Consider the following 7,734-nt stretch of genomic DNA (forward strand, 5'->3'; position numbering starts at 1 on the left):
AGAAAATAATAAAATTAAATTGATAAAAGTGAATACCTAGCAGTCTTCAACTACAAAATAAATAAATTGGTTAGAACTCAATCCTAACCTTAATTTATTACGAGTGCCCACTCTAAACTCATAAATATCTATTAATTTAAATATGTATTTTACGGAATCACCCACTTGCACATTAAATTAACAAGATGCCCGAAAAGGACAAGCGTCCCCATCAACTTTTTGCACAAGGAATCCACCTTGTGTATGAGCCTTGGCAATAAACTTTTACGGAATCCACTGCAAAACCTCACGGAATCCACCATGGAATATGCCTCCTGGCATCAAAGATGCACAGTCAAAGTTGAGAGCGAAGGACAATAGTAAAATTTTAATTCATATTTTAAGGATGCATACAATAGTTTTGCACTAGGACATAGTCATATGTCCAATGCACGAGGATAACACTATGCCAAAAAAAGATAACATTACAAAATGTGTTCATTCCATTTGAATGAATGCATCCTTCACTGCTTGAAGATTTCTTACAAGTTGAAAGTCCTTGGGAGTTGCAGTGATGTGCTTCGCATGTATTTCACAATGCTGAGCATCAGTCATCAAGTCAACTAAAAAGGCCTTTTGCAACAGCACACTGTAGAGTATGAAGACATTCTTTTGTGAAGCGATCAGGTCTATCCTGACCTTGTGCCAAAAACCACCTCTTGCTTTCTATGTGATAGAGGTCTTGCACAATCTCGCAAACAAGTCTCGAGAAGCTCGCCTTCGGAATGATGAGATCAAAAGAGCGTTGATACCTCCTATTCTCTCAAGGCCATTGTACCTGGCTTTCACTTGCGTTTCTTGTGGGGATGTTGAGGAGGACCCTTGTGAGGGCGGCTTGAGGAAGGTGGGTTAGGTTGAGAAGGGGGTGCATTTGAGCTAGTAGACGCTCCAAGGGGCCAAACACGATATGGGGCTCTGAGCGGAAGCTTATTTGCAACTACCTTAGACCTAGCCATATTTCCCGCACAAGAGATGTGAGAACTCAATGAATAAGATAGAAAGTGAAATGCTCTTTTATATAGCTCTAAACTGTAAGACTCATTCACATAGATGCACACTCTCTCTTTCTCTCTTAAACTATGAATTGCATTCACACTGAACACATTGTTTATCTTACTATCTTAGCTCTCTGTGAACCCATTTGTTGCCTTGTCGAAGCCTTGTTTCTAGCCATTTGGCATGGTTTTCTTTGGCACTTGAGGCTTCATAACGCACTCTTTTAGTGACATGACGTGATTCCATCATGTTTGTAGCCGATTCATCAGTACTTTCATTTGCTCTCTTTTGTGAGAGTTTAGTTTCATCCACTACTATAATCCTATACCACCAAGATAGTAATTGGATCATTGGATTGCTACCATTCACCCCTCCACCATGATCATCTTTGGTATGCACCATGTGCTATCCAATGTGAATTTTCCATCCCTTGTGTGGACCAAATTTCAATGCTTCCCTTTTCTGCAAAGTATGGCCCATGTGCCTCAAGGATATGCTACAAAGACACATATCACACATGAGTAAAACTATGCTCAATAGTTTATAAAATTCATACAACTTTACAATATTAACTTAGTACGCACCATGTAATGTGTGATAGAGCTTTTGCCCCATGCTTCCACCATGTTTTCGTAGAAGCTATGCATAGCATTGATAAATTCTTGCTTTTCTTCATTGTTAAACACCATCTTGCGAAGTAAGGGAGCCAATTTGTTAAGACTTATCCAAACGTTAGCTTTGGCCAACCTTGTTTTTCCTCCATTACTTCAATCAGAAACTACAAAATGTAACTTTTTCCAACCATCATAGTCCTGCGGCCTATGAACCATGACATTCCCTTCCTCATTGATGGGTGCTGAGAGAAACTTCCTAGCCTTTGCTCCTCCAAAGCAAGGCTTTTTTGGCAAGTTACTAGATTTTCTCGATCTCTTCTCATATTTTTCAATCGTCACTTGATGCTTGTGTAGCCCAATTTCTGATAGCACTCGCTCCACATTCCTACATGTTGCAATGGCTTCTTTTTCTGGTTGCATCCTATAAGCAAAGCAAATGTATTCATATACAAGTTTCTCCATGATTCTGACAAAAGTATGCAATGAACAAATGTGAATACAATCCAATGGAATGTTGAAGATGGGCTTCCAAGTTGGATCTTTTCTATTGCGCATTAGTGCAACACTTGTCACCCTTTGCCAGTTCTTCTTTTTGTCCTTTCCTTCCACTATCTCTGTCAAGTAATATATGCATGGATTATCTGCAGCACTTGTCACCCTTTGCCAGTTCTTCTTTTTGTCCTTTCCTTCCACCATCTTTGTCAAGCAATATAGGCATGGATTATTTGTATTTGCACCATTGGAGATTCAACACATGCATTTTAAAGTTTACAAGTCTCTTGCAAGATGCCATTCAACCAAGTATTGACCATACCCTTCAATCGAGAGCATCTCACCATGTTCTTGACGATCGATGATGCTTGGAATGCTTGTGTGCATAAAGAACTACTGCAACACCTCAAATGTTTCCTTAGGAACTTCAAATGTAGCGAGCCACCACACATGGCACTCGGATTGAACATTAAAGTTCCTTGGGTTTTTCTTGTCGAATTGTAAAGCTCTATTCATCAAAGTTACACTAACTCTTTCAAGCTTTACTCCTTTGATGAGTTCACTTTAATCTAATTTTATAACAAAGTGTAATTTACCATTACATTCCTCAACAGACATATTGTAGTACATTACCATTGCCAACTGCACCTTGTAAAATCTAAATACTAATTGTTGAGTTTGATGAACTTCACCTCATATGCATTTTTGGTCCCAACCTTTAGTGTTTCCATGCATTGAATAGGCATGGGATCTCCTATTAGCTCTAAAACCTTTGTATTAAGTTGTTGTTGGGCCTCTATTAACTTTGAAGTTCGAGGAAGAGGCATGATTCTATTTCTCTTTAGCACACGACCAAACCCAACCTTCACACCCTTGAATATCTTTGAGTAAGTCATTGTGCTAATACTGGCCCTATCACAAATAGATTGTGCATCCACACCGAGAACTCATTTGACACATCTTTTAATGTGCACTCAATCATCTTTTCCTTCACAGCCTTAAACTTAAGATTGCTCAAAGCGTTTTTCAATGTACTTGCCTTCAGTAATCTACTAATACACGATCCAACCTCACCCTCACCTAGGTTCTCTTTCTGAGCTATCTTACGTGCTTTGATATGTTGCTTCCACTGGCCGCTATTCACAATTAACTCATTGATTGGCTTCTTCTTTCATTTGCACTCCTGTGTTAGCTTGCTGTGATCTTTCTCAAGTTGTCCAATTGTGCATTTGCCTCCTCATATGAGATATCAATGTCATGGACAGTGTCTTGCATTGAAATAATTTGATTGTTTTGTTGAATTATAATGTCATTTAGTTGTACCACTTGTCCTATGAGCTGCTATATATGAAGTTGATGTGCAGAGATCACATCATGGAAATTTTTTATGGTTGCTTGGCAAGGTGTAAATACTTTGAACGCCTGATCATTACGCTGCCTAGTATAACTGAGCAACCCAACTTCACCCTTGCACACATACTTTAGCAAATTTGTGATTCTTGAGAAAGTTAGAGGTCTATTGTTTAAGGGGTTAATTGGGTAGATTCCCCCATCAACCCACAAATCCACATGTTTCAATCCCATTTTCATGTAACTCTGTAAGACCTGAGGGTTGACACTAGTACGCTAGGTTCTTTTGAATAATAGGGCATATTCAATCTCTACCTCAATATGCAGATTCTTCTTTCTTATATTCATTTTACTATTAATAGAAATGGGGAGCCTACTTGGTTGTCACAGCAGGTAGAGTGGAGATGTACAAAGAGGCACACAAAGGTGCCAAGGGAAAGGAGGGTGTAAGTAAATCACTATGTTAATGAAGATTGCATAAACACAGAGAAGAGGTCACAATAGAGCCATGAGAGAGTATAGATATGGGGGAAAATGGCTCAGAGGGTAGGGATGTCCAAGACTTTTTGTCTTTTAGACATTTCTATTTTACATCCAAAAATATATCCAAAAAGCGCGAAATTTGACCAGTTGGTTTGTTTTTTAACCAAAAGCTAGAATTTAAAAAATTCCCAAAATATCTTAAAAGAAACTTTTAAATTTTCATTTTCCTTGTTCTCGATTAAAAAATCAATACCTCGTATCTACTAATCATTTTGCATTGAAAAAGAAGCACTACACTCCTATAACTAACTCCTTTCTGAATATAAATTTTGGTTGAAAAAGACTTCTTGAATGAGGAGAGAGAAGGAATCTAAGTATATCTTTGTAGATAATATAAAAAAGACAAAATAAGATTACAAAAGTGGAGAGAGAAGAGGATTATTTTATTATCTTCTCTCCTCTTTTCCTTGTTTTGAGGAGGAGAGAGGGGGGGCTAAAAGGCTGATTTGTGAGTTCGTTTTTTTCCTAATGATTGGATACTCTTTAGAGTAGAAAGGATATCGTTGTTATAACCCTATCACAAGTGAGTTTAGAGTGAGCAACAATGTTATCTTTGATGAGATGAGTATTTGTTATGCATCTACTAGTGATGTATTAGATGATGGTAATGACAATGATAGCTATGTACGGAAAGAAAAGCAAGAATCATGGAGCCTTAGTGGGCTAGAAACATCATCTGGTATTATAACTACACTTAGCCCTTGGTGTGGGAGATTAAGAAGTAGCCCCACATCTTCAAGTGGATCTACAAGTATTGCAAGAAAAAACAAAGGAAAAAAGAAATTGTTGGATGGTAATGATGCATCTACTAGTCATTTGGGATTTGATGGAGATTCTAGTGGTTCAAAGAGTTTGGATGATGAGTTGGTATTCCTTGAATTAGGACACCAGGTGTACAAAGAGCACATACTAATGTAAAGGCTCCATTGAAGGACCCAATGGTACGTAGGTCTAGCAGGGTTAGCTACCCTATTAAAATATTTGGTTTTGAAGGTTACGCAGTTCACCATTATGCTTATATGGTGAAGATAGTTGAGGATGCTTAGCCCACTTTTTTTGAAGATGTTGTTGATCATGCTTATTGGGATGTAGCAATGGATGAGGAGATGGGTGCATTAGAAGCCAATAAGACTTGGGATTTGGTATCTTTTCCTAAGGGGAAGAAAGCTATTGGTGGGTTTACAAAGTCAAGCATAATGCATATGATTTAGTCAGTAGGTATAAGGCTATGCTGGTTGCAAAAGGCTATGCTCAAATATATGGCATATATTATGAAGCGACATTTAGTCCGGATGCTAGGATGGAAATTGTTAGATGCATAATTGCCTTGGCAACAACCAAATGTTGGATTTTGCAGCAAAATGATATTTTTTATAATGATCACTCACTTTATATGAGAAGGGAAGATGTAGGTTTGATCATGATAGGCATGTATGTGGATGACATGATTATTACAGGTGATAGTGATGATGGGATTGCTAAAGTCAAGGACTTTTTGAAGAAGAAATTTGAGATGAAGTATTTGGGTGAGCTGAGATACTTTCTTGGTATTAAGGTGATTAGGTGTGATGATGGTATATGTCTATCCCAAAGGCAATATGGCTTGGATATGTTATATAAGTATGGTATAGCATATAAGACGTTTTCAGTACCATTGGAGAAAAATGTGAAGTCGAGTGCTGACATTGGGGATGAGATAGAAGACTCTACTATGTTCAGGAGGATAGTAGGGAGTCACATTTACATGACTATCATAAGACCAGACTTGAGATATGTTGTTGGTCTTGTTAGTTAGTTTATGAAAATGCCTAGAAAGCCTCATTTGGATGTAGTTAGACACATATTGAGGTATGTGAAGTCCACTTTACATTATGGATTTTTTAATGAGGCAGGTAAGGATGTACATATGTTTGGATACATAGATGTATATTGGGCTAGTAGTGTGTTAGACACAAGATCTACTAGCGGATTCATGTTCTCCCTTGGTAGTGCAACAGTTACATGGAGTACCAAAAACAAACCTATAATTGTTTTATCGAGTACAGAGGTGCTGCTATGGCAGCATGTGAGGTGGTATGGCTACAAAAGTTATTAGGTGACTTGGATGTGTAGGGAGATGGTCCAGTTGTCATTCATTGTGACAATATGAGTAGAATATAGCTAGCTATAAAGTGAGTGTTCCATGCTAGGATAAAACACATTGAGGTGCACCATTACTTTCAAAAAGAGAAGGTACTTGCAGGAGAGATTGACTTGGTATATGTCAATACACAGGATCAGATAGCAAACATTTTCACAAAGGCATAGGGTGTAAAGAATCTTCGAAATTTTCGAAACTTACTTGGAGTTGCAAAGATAGAGTTGAGCTTGAGGGGGAGTGTTGAGATGGCAAGCTCAACACGTGTAGACATTGATGATGGACCGCCTGGCTAGATGGGTCCACACATCTACACTTAGCACATTAGTGGTTGTTATGATCCTCACATGGCCATTGACTCATCACTTATTATATTTAGTTTGTTGCACCTACCTACAGTTGGCATAGATATACCGCCAGTCAACTAGTATAGTCATTTATGCACTGTTTGACTTAGTAGGCCACTTTTCTTTACGTTGTGTGGAACAAGAAGAAAAAAGCAGCAAGAAAATGCTTCGGCCTCCGTCTCTCTTCTTTTATTCTTGAGTGAGTTTCCACTTGTGTGTACGTGTGGTGTTTGGCACAATAGCTCAAGCAAGTCCCCCCACCATGCGATTCTTGACACGGTCCACATTCCACTGATGTATCATCATGCAACTATCTACTATTGAGCACACAATATATCCAACTCATAATAGTAGGTCAAGAAAGATCATGTGCAAGAAGGGAGTGCTTCATCAGAGCAACAAGGCATTGGATTCTAGTGCATAAGTAGAGTTGTATAAGGAGGGGGACCTCATAGTGCTTTAACCCTGACAAGGTTTCCCTTTGTTCCCATCTCTAAATTTGAGGGTGATAACATGATTGAGAGGTCTACCAACTTGGACTCATATAAGGATCTTGCACTTTTAGAGGCTCTTGATATGATTTAGGAACCTAAGAGGCTTTCAAACATACCTTTGAGGCTTCTCCTTTAGGATGTGTACAAATTGGTGGTATTGGAACTTAGAGTGGAGACTCGTGTGCTCAAGCTTGGTATGGGTGGGTTCAATGTTAAGAATGTTGCTGTGAAGAATCTCAAGGGTGGTTGTGTTGCCTTGCCTCAAAGAATGTTCCAACAAGGGAGGTTGCCAATTTCATTTCTCAAGTGATTATTAGAAATTGTTCTGGTCAAATTGGCGAAGGAGGCTGCTAATTTCATTTCTCAAGTGATTAGTATGAATTTTCTTTGTCAGATTGGTAATGGATATGGTGTTATTCTTGATTATAACACTTCACAGATAGTTGTGGAGTTTGCAAAGAATTTAACAAAGGCTAGTACACAATTTGGCAAAGAGTTGGAGAAGTGAGAAGCCCTGCATAGGTATCAATAGCTTAATTTAGCAAGGGCTTGTGGCTCCTTGAATGAGTCCTCTGATGAAGAAGATTCTAATGATGATGATGACAATAACCTCCTCCACACATAGACTAAGGCTTGGTTCTTTGGATAGAGATGAAGACAATGTGGGATGATCATAAGAGAATAAGCAACAAATTTGAGGTTATTTATCGCAAGGATACCCT

At 38.5% G+C, this 7,734-nt stretch overlaps 1 pseudogene; it reads left to right on the top strand.

The window, feature by feature from the left end:
* Positions 1-6,885: 6,885 nt before the first annotated feature.
* On the top strand, positions 6,886-7,520 carry LOC148030393 (elongation factor 1-alpha pseudogene; annotated as a pseudogene).
* The last annotated feature ends 214 nt before the right edge of the window (positions 7,521-7,734 follow it).

The sequence above is a fragment of the Lygodium microphyllum genome, chromosome 10, assembly GCF_053477565.2.
Source record: "Lygodium microphyllum isolate KBCC chromosome 10, Lygodium_microphyllum_v1.1.10, whole genome shotgun sequence".
Classification (NCBI taxonomy): Eukaryota; Viridiplantae; Streptophyta; class Polypodiopsida; order Schizaeales; family Lygodiaceae; genus Lygodium; species Lygodium microphyllum.